Source organism: Ambystoma mexicanum, chromosome 1p, assembly GCF_040938575.1.
Source record: "Ambystoma mexicanum isolate Mex_15411 chromosome 1p, UKY_AmexF1_1, whole genome shotgun sequence".
NCBI classification, from domain to species: Eukaryota; Metazoa; Chordata; class Amphibia; order Caudata; family Ambystomatidae; genus Ambystoma; species Ambystoma mexicanum.
The window spans coordinates 321,452,203-321,466,796 of NC_090921.1; the positions used below are offsets into that span (position 1 = coordinate 321,452,203).

The window sequence follows — 14,594 nt, forward strand, 5'->3', positions numbered from 1 at the left end:
CGAACAAGTTGAAAATATCCTTCACTATTTTATATGGGTGGACTAAGTCTTTGGGATGTGGTGCCTAGGCTTGCCTCCCCACTGGAAGTATGCTTGAGGGCCTCTTTCTGGTCTGCCAACTCAGACTTTGCAAAACACCACAGAGTACCACTGTTTGTGTTTCTCGTCCATCTGTTTCCATTCCTCTAAGGCCACTCTCCTCTCCTTACAGAAAATCGGCCTCTCAGTCAGTTTGGCCCTAGAGAGATCACACTGGGACTTGACTAATGCACAGGACTTAAGAGAATCTTGGGACCTAACAGGACACTGGGACTTGTGAGAGCTTAAACTCCCTGCCTGGCTGGGACTATGGTGAGAACTGTTTTCTTCATTGCTGTCCTCTGCCACTTCTACACCTCCCAATGCAAGGGGTACTTGAGATGGGAGCACCATATGACGGCAGACCGTCTGGGTCTCCTCTGCCCCTCGGGCCTACTCTAAAGCCTGGTGGCTCCTAAAACGTTTGGCTTCCTAAACCTTACAACCATGAGGGAGTCCCCTTTCTTGACATAGCACACCCAGCTGACCTACTTCCAAGCTTCCTGCTGTGGTGCTCATGTCCAGTACTATGGTAGCAAAAATGCCTGGTAGAGTTTCTAACGTTAACTGCACAAACTTTTATTTTGGAAATCTAAGTTGTAGGCTCAGTAGGCCTGAACTCTCAAATGCTGCTACCAGTGAAAGATAAGTGTTTAATTAATTTGAGTCATTAAAGTATATATTCTGGTCATACCTTAATGTTTTCTCTTTTATTTTGGACCTGTTGTTCTTTTGGTTGCCACTGGCTCTCCTGTACACAACTTCTTAGTGTATACCCTTCCCTCCTCCCACGTTACCAAAAAGGCAAAAGAGGTATATCTCTTAGCTATGCACATTTAACTTTTATGATTGGGATCAACATTGGTTTGTAGAGTTGTGGGGACGGAGCAGGCGGTTTATCCACTGCATATTATTGTACTCCTGCAGAGCAGGTCATTTTGTCACGCTGTTGGCAGCAGTGAGATACTGATGCAGCAGGGAACTGGTGTACACTATGCTTTTGACATGGCATTTGATGAAATGGGGTCTGGTTAGCAGACCACCCTGTCTGAGATGGAATTACCTGCATTGATTTATTATTAATAAAAATCATACAACTCTTAGCTTTTACACCCTTGCCAGATGGCAATCCATCACATGTAATGATTCTCTTTCTGAAGTCTGTTTGAGCAGTACTTGTGTCTGGGGCGTAGTCATCTCATCTTATGTTGAGTCCTTCTGCTTCTCTCACCCTGCACCCAAGTTTTTTCATCTGAACCATGGATGTCTCGACACAATAGTGCCCAGTTCCTGCCTCATGCAGTCATCGCGCTGTTTTAGGGATTCCAAAATCACATGCCCGTTGTCCACCTTCCGTTGATGGAGGGGACTGTTCTTGGTCTGCAGACACAGGAGGTTCAGATAATGCAGTTATTTTCTTACCTTGTTGCCATGCATATTCATCTATTTTGACATGCATTGTCATTGCAGATTAGTTCCTGACATCAGTGTGAAGACCCTGGGGAGAATGTGCTACCGCAGCAGGCATTGGCACGCAGCAACGGGAACCAGGCATTGAAGATGCATCATGATCAGGGACTCCAACTTTCCAGGCATTGAAGATGCATCATGAGCAGGGACTCCACCTTTCCAGGAATTGAAGATGCATCATGAGCAGGGACTCCAACTTTCCAGGCATTGAAGATGCATCATGAGCAGGGACTCCAACTTTCCAGGCATTGAAGATGCATCATGAGCAGGGACTCCACCTTTCCAGGCATTGAAGATGCATCATGAGCAGGGACTCCAACTTTCCAGGCATTGAAGATGCATCATGAGCAGGGACTCCACCTTTCCAGGCATTGAAGATGCATCATGAGCAGGGACTCCAACTTTCCAGGCATTGAAGATGCATCATGAGCAGGGACTCCAACTTTCCAGGCATTGAAGATGCATCATGAGCAGGGACTCCAACTTTCCAGGCATTGAAGATGCATCATGAGCAGTGACTCCAACTTTAGAGGAGGAGAGATCCATGCTATGATCAAGGGGCAACGCACCGCAAGCTTGATGTTGCATGAATTGCATCCATGAGCACTGCCACTAACATGATCCATGGATAAGCTTGGTTCTGGCATCCACCATGATCAATGTGGGCCAGATCAGTCAGGATAGTTGCCATCACTTCTGTCGCTGACTAGGGCACACCCAAACTCCCTAAAGATTGTACAGGGAAGGCCCGAAGTATCACTGGTTATTAACATTACTGTGTGTGGAAGCCCATGTATAGTTGTGGAGCGTGGACGCTATGCAGGACTCCTTTCAGTTAAGGCAGAGCGTACGTGGCATTAGATTCAGACCCAGTGCTTGGTGGTCTCAGATTGTCACAATGTACCAGACTCCCCTCTTCAATCACAGGGGTACCTGATGTATCCAGACTATGCAAAGTTCCTGTGTAGTTGTGCAGCTGTTAACTCATCATGGGGTAAGATGTGTATGATGCTCCATCATGTAATACTAGTGTACAGGCCCATGTACATGGGCCAAAGTGCAGGTTTTCATCAACACAGTAGGACCACTATATATCCTATGCCCACAGCTCCCTCTAGCAGTGACAACAGGTGAAGTTATGCAAATTGGCATGGTCTCTATATATTCTAAGGCAACAGCTCCCTCTAGCGGTGACAACAGGTGAAGCTATGACTGCATCGGACAAACATACATCTGGCATTTAATATCTAAAGATGTTAAGAGTAGATGCAGGCAGGAGGAGCAGTGACCCACTTTCATGTTCCAAATGGCATGTTCATTGGCAGGGAGTGAGTACTCGGCAGTATCCCACAGCCTCAGTGGACCTCGCTTCTTCCGTCAATCTCTGAAAGTCTGCCCATCCTCCAAAGATTGCAATGTTCCAACACAGATGTGTGGAAATTGACTTACCAGGGGAGTAGGCAGGGCTTCCCCCTGCTATATGGTGGCACTGATGCAGTGAGGGATAGCATCAACCCACTGTGCTGCCGCCGGATATGGGCACCATCCAAAAGGCTGCCTCTGTACTTAGCAGCTGTAGTTATTAAAAACATCTGGCTCCACTGTCCACCAGGCAGGAGAGCAGCACTTCTTTGACAGCTCAGTCAGGTGCTGCCACCACCCAGAACGGAGTGACACAACCTAGACATGCCAAGTTTCTCAAACAGGCGGGAGGGAGATGTTGCTCCAGAAAGCAGGAGAAAGGAATTTCCCCATAGGATTGCATTGGGGTTTTAATTATTTTAGCCGAGAGCAAGTGCTGGAGTTTGTCTCCCTCTGCTGGAAACTTTGCGAGTTGCGGAAGACTTGGCATATCTGACAACACCTCCCACTCCCGTCGCCTGTCACTGGTCCTCCTCACTATAATTCTCCCGACAGTCCCTGACCACAGCATGTGGCAGAATCTTCAAGTCCCACGGTCTGGAAGACCACCCAGCCCTCGCCCTCACTGTAGTGCTCGGTGCTCAGGGATCTCGCCATAATCTAAGCATTGGGCAGTACCTGTGTGATCAGAAAGCCTTTCCCTTCTGCCTACCACATATTTTAGACCTTGAACGTAGGATATTACAAAAAGATATTGCTGCAGCTCAGCAGTGCTCATTCAAGGTGCAGCCATATTGTTGGATGCTTTCTGACATCCCCCATTCCCCATAGCTGATCTTTTGCGTATCATTGAAGTTTACACTAGACGGAAGATGACATCTACTCTGTTATGTAGAGTCAAAAGGCAAAGGATATGGCAAGGGAAATGTGCTCAAAATAACACAGTGAGTAAACACGTAAAACAACATGACCTCAGAAGCCAATATTCATTCATGCTAGTAGGTGATACAAATATATAGAACATGATGTGGGCCAAGAACTTTATTTACAAGGAAAGTCGAACGCTTCTCACAACTGCTGTGGTACTGTCAGCACTACGCCCACATACACGAGAAGCAATGACAGGTCCTGTGAGCCGACACCCTGGATTGTATTATATAAGGCAACTTAAAGGATATATTTATAATGACAACAAACAGCACCTGGGATGCCATGAGCATGGCCAAGAAACCTGAGGATCAAACCCGTCGCAGGATCGTAAACATTGGAAGCTGAAATACTTCTATTTTACACAATCGACTGTTTGTATTGGAGCGACCCGAGTTCAACACTCGTGCAGTATGGTCAATTCAGCAAAATGCCAGGGGCGGCGTAAGTGACATCAAGTTACCTTCGACCCCGATGACATCCCAGGATGTAATATTGCATGTCCTTTCCCCCTGATTTGAATCACGGGAGGTGCCATCACGATGTAAAAAAAATGTGCACTATAAGATTGATTGAATAACTCATTGTTACTAAATCAGACATGAGGCTGTTTTAGTTGCCAACCATATAATAACTAGAGGACGCTGCCATTATATGCCATGGGTGTAATTATGATTTACCAGGGGCCACACGACAGAGCTACCATTGTCCGGGGTAATGTGCGTGATATAATAATCCTGCCTCTCATGGCCGGTCACTTATCTAATGCTTGTTACATCCTAATATTCCAGATAAAGTTACAACATGCCTAATGCGACATCGCATGCCTAGGTGTTGCTATAGGTCAAGTGCCGCCCCATGAGCCCAGCTATTGACATCTTGTGCCATTTATAATGTCATATGCCAGGTATATTCATACAGCCTCACATGCCTGGGTGATGCCATAATATGCCTGGCGAAGCCTCAAATGACATTCAACTTCCATCCTATGCCAAGTCTTATATGCCAGTTCCATCTGTTTGTTTATTTGTAATGCGCGCCAGACCCAAGGGTAACCGGGCGCAGTGAAGCGAATATGGAAAGGTTACAATGTTACATAGAATTACAGTGTTACAAAGAATTACAATGTTACATAGAATTACAGTGTTACATAATTTATAGTGATAAAGAGAAGGTATGTACAGACTTAGCAGGGAGCATATCTGATCAAAAGGTTGAGGCATTGCTATAAAACGAGGCGGTCAGTTATATACAATGTTACTATAATTATTTACAATTGTGATATATCTCTAATAATACATATATACATTCAGATAAAGTAGCATAACACAAGTGTCTATCAGTACCTTACATAATTTTGTCATTGAGGTGTTTGATTTGTAAGATAAAGCCTTTCATACTCATTTGCCAGCATTGTATGCCAATTCTAGTATAGAAATACCAAACGACTGCAAACCTTTGCCAGGTAAAGCTACATATGCCATGAATCAATATCATCCCCACAGTACATGCTCATGTGCCCAGGTGCTTCCATCAGAGGTGAAATACAACCTTAAACACGCAGGTACCGACAACATACAGCTGCAGGTCTATATGCCAGGTAAGGTCATCAGAGACAAGCCACAATTTACAAACCCCCCCCAGACGCTTCCATCCGCAGACAAGGCCACTCTCAAGCTTTGTGCAAAAAGGCCTGCCATGCGAGCCCCACCACAGCAATGTTAGGTTTAAGACGCAGGTTTCCATCAGCAGTAATGACAACATGGCCTTAAACGTGACAGGTGATGGGGAATGGTTTGGGGTGGGGATAGTTTAGGTAATCCTGGGTGAACATATGTGTTTGTATAGCACAAACTGAACCAATCGCTTCTATGTGACTGCAATTTTAAGGATAAAGAAACACCAGTGACAGATGTATATGTATACAAAGTACTATGCAAAAATGTCAAACAATGACTCAAAAATGAAGAACTGGAAAACTACCAAAAAACAAAGCTCAAAGAATGGTAGCATGAACTTAAAAAGGTAGCCCACATGGAAACATATGCTATGGCAAAAAAAAGGACCCCATGGTCAAATATGACATGACATTGGGACCTTTGGATGCATTCCTCTATAATATGGACAGGAATCCATGAAATTAATGCAATGTAAAGGTAATAAGTATTAATGGAATTAATTTAATGTAAAGTTTGGGTTTTAACAAAATAAAATACATTTTATTAAAAAAAAAAAGTGGTAGGCACTTTATGTAAAAATGCTGGGAGTGAAAGTGATTTGCCCAGTATCACACCGAAGGAAATGGAAGAAGCTGGGATTTGAGTTTAGTTATGCTGGCTCCACAGTCTCTAATTTAGACAGTAGATTACATTACCTCCCATTTCATTTTAGGAGAAAGCCAGTAGAGTCGCACACAGGTTCCAATAATAGAAATTACATGTTGTTTTGTCGATGGTGATCGCTAACACAGTTTTTGCAATTACATTGCACCGTTTATGTAAGGTGTTACAATTACCCAACATAATGGTGTTCAGCTAATCAACCTAGGAGCGATAGTTGATAAAAGTGTTACAACTATTGATTTTTTGATATATATTTAGGGCTTTTTACATATGGAAATAACATGTACTATTGTTGCACAATTAAACAGTGCTCAATGTATTAAACTCGGAGTGGCTGGAATCTGAGCTGTTCCAGCCATGCACCTGTACACTGCAGATTGGCCATAGAGATTAACTGGCGGAGCCTGACGCCGGCAGCTTACAGTAACATGGGGATGGATATGTTCCCGAGGTGTACTGTCGGTATCTGTGAATAGGATTCCAAGGAGCATATGTTTTTGGATAACATGCTCAAGCATTCCTGTGTTATTAGCCAACAGGATGTGCTTCTTTGTCAAGCGTTTGCAGGCAATACTAATACTTTGGGCCTCTTGCTGAGTTTTCTTTTTCTGTGCTACACCCTCAGGATGCAGAAACAGAAGGTAATGTCCTACATTAGCAATAGTACACAGAGACCGGTCCATGCTTTGCACAGTTCTTAATACAGTGTCTCACATATAACATGGATATGTCATAGAAAAGCACAGTTCAAATGCAGAAATCTCTCGCTCTCTCACACAAAAACATACATTTTATTTGATCAACCTCCAAGCAGAGCATCATCACACCGCGCCCGCACCCCCCCCCCATATATCATTCACTCATTGACTTATGTGAGAGCTCTTCTCCCCCTCTTTGCAGACTCTGCTTTTTGATAGATATGCAATTGTATAAAATGACCAAAAGGGTCAGACAGTTGCAAGACCGTTTTGCTTTGTCCCTACTCTCTGGGTTTGGCTAATCTGGGAACTTCGTGTAAACTAATGATCACTTGCTCGCTACCCGTTGGCCTTTGTGCACTGCCAGCTTTGCACTTTCCCATTTTTTTGGATTGATATGACCCCAATCTTTCCTTCTCGCCCTTTCGGCACCCATCCTCTATTCCTGCGGTTCAATGCTGCCCTTTCAGCCCCCCTTTTCTTCCCTTACTGCCCCCGCCTGAAACTCCCTTCAAGCACAGAACAACCACTAACCTCTTCTCTAAACACTCCTCCTTTGTAGTGAAACTAATTTCTGTGACGTGTTAATGCTGCCAGTAGCCAACCTGGAGCATGTAAAATCGCTTCACTGGCCTCTCGCTGCCAAAGGTCACAAAGGCACTGCCAGGGGGACCAAAAGTAATACCGGGGGCAGCAGCTGCTATCTCTGGCGACACCCAATTGACTTACCTGCGCTCGTGACAGGCCCTAGACAGCGTAGATGATTCTCTTTGCCTGTGAAGTAACACTTAAAACCAAATATGCTGACTGCAGTTTAAGGTTATGGCCAGCAGAGTGAGCCAAAACTCTTGAAATGTAACTTTCTGGATTTTTGGCTTACTCGCATCACTTGCCAAATTCGTCACAAAAAATATGGCACACTCAGTTACAGAGACTGATTGTACCTGCCTCCTAAGTACTCTGGGATATTCTCCTCCCTCCCTAGTTACGGGCAAGGCAAGACATGTCACTTGTGCTTATTTTATGCAATGGGGATTCTCTGCTCCCTTAGTACTACTCACAAAACTATGCCCTACCCTATTTCAATGTCCTCTCTCCCTCAGCTAAATCATATTAAAGGAATAGTTCACTTACAAATATTATTGGCTTAAAAGATGGGCAATAATCAAAAACAGATTAAACAACTTTTTAAAGAAAGGTCCCATGTGAACCTTTGAGCAAACGAGGCTCAAAGCGTTTACATGGTGGCATCCATTTTGGCGATTTGAAGCAGCCTCCTCTGCATGTTAAGCTCTGCACTGGTGGCACTAATCAAGCAGAAAAAGACCCCAACTGGGAGCTTTTGCTTACTGCAGCCAGAGCAGAGCTGTACATGGAGGAGGCTGCCTTCACTTTAATTTTATGTTTTCAGTGCTCCCCCAAGCCTAGGGAAGCACAGAAAACGTAAAATGAAAGTCAGAGCAATTATAAATACTTTGCCGGCTGCTGGCAAAGTAATGAAAGCAATTATGAGTTTTCATAATTGCTGTCACTTTCTTTTCCAGTTTGCCGTGCAGGCCAGATGTTAATGAGGTCCTGGGTCGCATGTCGAGGAAGGGAGGGGGTGTGGCCACACAAAAGAAGCCAGCGAGTGGCAGGTGAAAATGTGGTGCAGCTGGGCTCAGCAGACAGCGATGCTGGAAAGCATCCAAGTCCTTGCAAAAACACTGAAAGCAGGTAGGTCCCTGGAATGGTGGAAAAGGGGGGTGCTGGAAGAAACAGGGAGATCAATTCTATGTCAAGACCGAAGGCTCGGATTATGCTTTCTCCACAACTTTACTGTTCAGCAGCAAAGAAAAACAGTACCAATGAACATGAATACAAATCTAATAAAAACTACAATAACCATGTTTTTCTGAGCATTTGTAGTCCATTTCGATTGGTCCTCAAACTGACCATCTGATAAGTCCATTAACCAATAAACAAGTCCTTAAACCATAAAACACCTGTCCTCTTTCCCTTCCTCCTCTTTCTTTGCTGCTCGGCAGCGAGTTAAGTACTTTTTCCTTTATTACACTATTGTGAATGTTGGTGTGCATGATAACTTTCACCTACGTGTGACGAGCGTGTTTATTTTACAAGGCGGAACATTCCGCAACGGTTAGGCGGTTCTAGGGGGCGGCGGCCGCGACGGGGCTGGTGCTCCGGCGGCCGCAGCTCCTACGAACCGTCAAAGAGGGCACTACATAACAGAAGGGACAGCGCGACGGGACCGCGTAGTTCCGGCACTCTCTCCTTCATTTTTTCATTGCGAAAATTTGTACGTTGGGAGTTGGACACGAGTGATATTGATCCGAAAGAAAGATTCTTTTATACTGATAAGGGCTTATAACAGCACGCATCGCACGAGCGTAGCGTCCTGTTTTACGAGCTCAGCAGCGTCCCTGCAGGCAATCTTCTGACACCGCACCTAAGACGGGCACAGTCCCAGGTAAAACCTGTGAAGTGAATATACTGTTATGTCTATGATATAAACAGAACCAGGGAAGACTTATAATTTACAATTTAATACAATATCTGAACCTCTGTACTGAGAGAACCCTGGTATATATTTATATATATATAATATCATAATACTACTCCCCAGGACCTGGGAATCATGAGTTCCTCTAGTGATGAGGGGAAGGCTGGGGTCAGCCAAAAGAGGAGCCACTCAGACATGAATGTTGTCTTCCAGAAAGCCCTGGGGGCTTCAATGAGGCATAATCCTCAGCAAATAGCGCTGATGGAGGATTGGCTCAGATTCTCCCAGGGCCTTGAGGAGGTCAAGAGCATATATGGCACGGATGAAAACAAAAGGGGGCAGTAAATCGGCCCGTAGGGCGGATGAAGCCCACACCCCCCCGGGCTCTCCACCAAAAAAGAAAGGTGGTAAAAGGAAAAGAAAGGGTAAGACGGTGCCTAGTCGGGGAGAGTCATCATCCTATTCCTCAGATGAGGATGAGAATGATTGGGAGGAATATCCCGAGGAAGAAGAAGTGTTATCAATTTCCTCATCGGGGGATGAGAGCCATGAGGCTTCAAAGAAAAGGAAGGAGGAGGAGGATGGTGCCGATGAAGGGGATTTCGATCCGGAAGCATTGATTCATCCCAGATCATCAGAATGGGAACCCCCCAAAAGAATATCGGCATATTTAAAGAAACGCCTGAGGGCGCCATTGGCCAGAGAGGCCAGAAGTAAGATGAGGGCGGAATGCCCCAGACCACTTCTCCCAGAAGGTGCGGCAGATACACCTGTAATAGATGACAAAATGATAACTTTTATGAGCAAGTTTACCAAAGATGTGAGGAAGGGTCTTGATAGATCCTGGTGATCATGTCAGGACAAGATGCTCGATATAACGGGACCCCTCACAAAGATACTCCAGATGGGAGAAGAAGCGAAGGTAAACGGGGAGCCGATTGACCCGGCAATTCTTATTGGATGGGCCCAGAGGGCGATATGCATGTTAGGGAACGCTAACCATGTTATAACTACGGAAAGGAGGAGATCTTTGTTGGTAAAGATCGACCCTAAGTTGAGTGAGTTAGCCTCCTCAGAATCCGCCACTTCGGCGAAAGGAAAGTTGTTTGGGGACTCCTTTATCAAGGAGCTCACCAAATTTGTAAATTCTTATGCAGCTTTGGATAAAACTCAAGCCTCTCTTAAGAGAGTTTTCGGAAGGCAGATTTTTGGACGGGCCAGCAGAGGAAGGGGTCGTTCGGCTGGCCGGTTCCAATACAATCGATCCTACCAAGACAGAGGGCAATGGAGAGAGCATGAGGAGCGCAAACAAACACCTTTCTTCCCTTCAAGAGGAAGAGGAAGAGGCAGAAACTGGCGAGGGGAGCGTCAGCAAAATAACCCAGGTGAGAATAACAGTCCCACGTCTACAGATTCTAGAAGTAGGTGGGAGAACGGCTCAATTTTTAAACAATTGGTTGAAAATATCGGGGGATTCCTGGGTGATTAAGACTGCTCAAGGTTATTATATAGATTTTCTAGATACACCTCAGCAGGAGAGACCACCAAGAGGGATGGTATTGAACAGGGAAGACAAGATCTTACTGGAGAAGGAATTGAGAGGGCTGGAAAGCAAAAGGGCTATAAGACCCACATCAGGTCAGTCAGGAGGTTACATAAGCAATATGTTCCTAGTAAAAGGGAAACACAAGACAAGACCGATAATCAATCTGAGAGGCCTAAATGGTTTTGTGGTGTACAGACATTTCAAAATGGAAGGGATACACCTACTAAGAGATACTCTAATTCAGGGAGACTGGCTAGCCAGGATAGATTTGAAAGATGCATACCTGACTATTCCCATAGCAGAGGAACACCACAGATTTCTGAGATTTATCTGGGGGGAAGAGACATGGGTGTTTCGATGCCTACCCTTTGGCCTAGCATCGGCACCATGGTGTTTCACCAAGATGATGAAGCCAGTTGTATCACACCTCAGGGCTCAAGGGATAAGACTCATAATATATCTAGACGATATATGTCTGATGTGCCAAGAGAAGGAGACATTGATAGAACAGGTTCAGTTAACAATAGACTTATTTGAAAGCCTGGGCTTTATTATAAATTGGGAGAAATCCAGCCCAGTACCAACTCAGACAATGGAATTCCTAGGTTTCATAGTGAACTCAATTCAGGGAACCCTCAGTCTTCCCATTCACAAGGTGAACGAGATCAAGAAACAGCTGAGACACACTCTAGCGAGGGGAGAACTCTCGCTGCGGGATATTGCGAGATTAGTAGGGTGCCTAGCGGCATCAATCCAAGCGATTTTTCCAGGCCCGCTGCATTACAGAGCACTCCAGAGGTTGAAAATGTATCACCTCAGGAAGGGCGCATCATACGAATCAAGAGTGAATATTTCCCAAGAAGTGAGGGAAGAGTTAAATTGGTGGCTCATACATATGGAGGCATAGAACGGGAGAGCCATATTTGGTTCATCCCCGGACCTGATCATCGAATCAGACGCCAGCAGATGGGGCTAGGGAGCCTGATGCGGGAACCTGTCAACAGGGGGCAGGTGGTCGGATCAAGAGACGAGTCTCCACATCAACTGCCTGGAATTTTTGGCAGGGTCTTTTGCAGTGAAATGTTGGACCTAGGAGAGGGTTCAATGTTGCGTTCTGCTGAAGATGGACAACGTCTCGGCAGTCAGGTATATCAACAGACTAGGAGGGACGAGATCCAGAATGCTAGCAGAACTGGCAAAGGAATTCTGGGATTTATGTCTGGAGAGGAGAGTGACAGTGAGAGCAGAGTATCTGCCGGGTCAGCAGAACGAAGTGGCCGATTGGAACTCCAGATACCTCAGAGACGCCAGCGATTGGAAGCTGGACGAGGGGGTGTTTCAGGAGATAATGTCTCATTGGGGTCCATGCCAGATAGATCTATTTGCATCGAGACTGAACAGGCAATTACCCCGGTTCTTCAGCTGGAGACCGGACCCAGAAGCAGAAGCGACAGATGCTTTTCTGCAATCCTGGGGGCAGCAGACGAACTACACGTTCCTCCGTTTTCTATGATAACGAGGACGCTAGCTCAGGTGAGACGTCAGAGAGCATCCCTAATCATAGTTACACCAGATTGGAGAGGTCAGGTGTGGTTTCCCAGTCTACTGGAAATGACCCATCAGAACCCACTGGCGTTACCCAACATGGAATTAATCATTCGAGATCCCAGAGGACTCAGTCACCCTTTGGTGAGAGCAGGAGGACTCAATCTCTTAGCATGGGCGATTTCAGGGGATCTTGGATTAGGCCAGGTCTATCGGACAAAGCTGAAAACATCATTAAGGAATCCTGGGCCCCTGGTACACAAGGCTTATAGATCAGCATGGGTTAGATGGAGTAGCTGGTGTTTGGAGAGGAACATACATCCCGATGGAACGAATGTAGTTCATGTAGCAAATTTTTTAGCTCAGATGGCAGCTCAAGGGAAAGCGTATAGGACCATTAACACAGCCAGGTCGGCGATTTCGGCGGGGCATCCCAGAGTTGAAGGCTTGGCGATTGGGGAACACCCATTAATCTGTAGACTTTTAAGAGGTGTAAAGATGCTCAAACCTCCTAGTAAAAAATATAGTCAATTATGGGATGTAGACAAGGTTTTGAGATTATTTTTGACATGGCCAGATAATAAGGATTTATCTGGTAAAGCAATTTCAGGCAAGTTAGCCATGCTCTTATGTTTGTTAGCATGTAAGAGATCTTCTGATGTTAGATCTCTGGAGGTTAACAGGAAAAGAATATCCCCCAACGGAGTAACCTTCCTCATAGCAAAGAGGACCAAAACAGGGTTGACATCTATTTCCTATGAGTTTTTTCCAAACCAATCAAAATTATGTCCAGTCAGATGCTTAGCGGCATACGAAGATATGACAAGGTAAGTTAGACCCCAAGGAGTAACACAATTATTGATAGCAATTTGTAAACCTTTTAAGGCGGTTAGGCCGGCTACCATAGCCAGATGGCTTAGGTGGGTGATGGCACAAGCGGGCATAGATATTGAGAGGTATGGCGCACACTCAACTAGAGGAGCGATGGCTACTAAAGCTTATAACATAGGCGCTAGAGTAGAAGACATTATGAGGTCTGCAGATTGGTCAAATGAGTCGACTTTTAGAACTTTCTATTTTAAACCCATGGAAAGTGCAACATCGTTAGTGGTAAGTAAGCCTTGAACAAGCATAATCCGAGCCTCCGGTCTTGACATAGAATTCAGATTTTCCACACATTCGTTACAGAAAGTCATAATTCTATTAAAGACACGGAGGCGAAGGATTATCCCACCCGATCAATCGTAAGACTGAGATATTTTCATGTCATTGTACTGTTGATATTTTATGCTCAATGAGACATACAAGTTGTATAATAATTATGAAGATGTTGTTAATGATCAATGAAGATATAGATTATTTAAGATATGTGGAATTTTACGATTGACCCACCCTGTTTCGGTTTGTAGTCACCTTTCTAATTTATGTTTCTTTAGGGATGACGACAGACAGCAAACAATCAGGAGTTTGAGATTGGAAAAGGATAACAAGAACGTACAGAACTCATCCTCGCAAGGACAAAGAAAGAGGAGGAAGGGAAAGAGGACAGGTGTTTTATGGTTTAAGGACTTGTTTATTGGTTAATGGACTTATCACATGGTCAGTTCGAGGACCAATCGAAATGGACTACAAATGCTCAGAAAAACATGGTTATTGTAGTTTTTATTAGATTTGTATTCATGTTCATTGGTACTGTTTTTCTTTGCTGCTGAACAGTAAAGTTGTGGAGAAAGCATAATCCTTCGCCTCCGTGTCTTTAATAGAATTATGACTTTCTGTAACGAATGTGTGGAAAATCTGAATTCCTCACTTCCAATAAGCCAACACTCACAGTGGCTACCACTGCACCGGGCTGCAGACAGCTCAGAGACTTATCCCGGAATTCACCAGGGCTGCACCCCGGGTCGGATGTTAACTAGGTCCTGGGTAACAGGTGGAGAGTGGGAAGGGAGCATGGCCACATTTATGGAGCAGACGGACAGAGACAGGTGAAAATGGTGGTTCTATGTTCATTCAACCCCAGAGTTTTTTGCTGAAATCTTTTCACTGCATTTCTTATTTTTTATTTGGGGGGAGTTATACCTCCCCAAACCACCCATTCCCTGTTCATTTATTCTCTATAC

The 14,594-nt window shown here is 44.9% G+C and overlaps 1 long non-coding RNA gene across 1 annotated transcript in view; it reads left to right on the plus strand.

Moving 5' to 3' along the window:
- LOC138506406 (uncharacterized) overlaps positions 1 to 14,203 on the plus strand; it is a 47,617-nt gene extending 33,414 nt beyond the window's left edge. The window contains exon 3 of the long non-coding RNA XR_011280299.1: positions 13,908 to 14,203. This is a non-coding gene — a long non-coding RNA (uncharacterized lncRNA). The remainder of the gene's footprint in view (positions 1 to 13,907) is intronic.
- Positions 14,204 to 14,594: the final 391 nt, after the last annotated feature.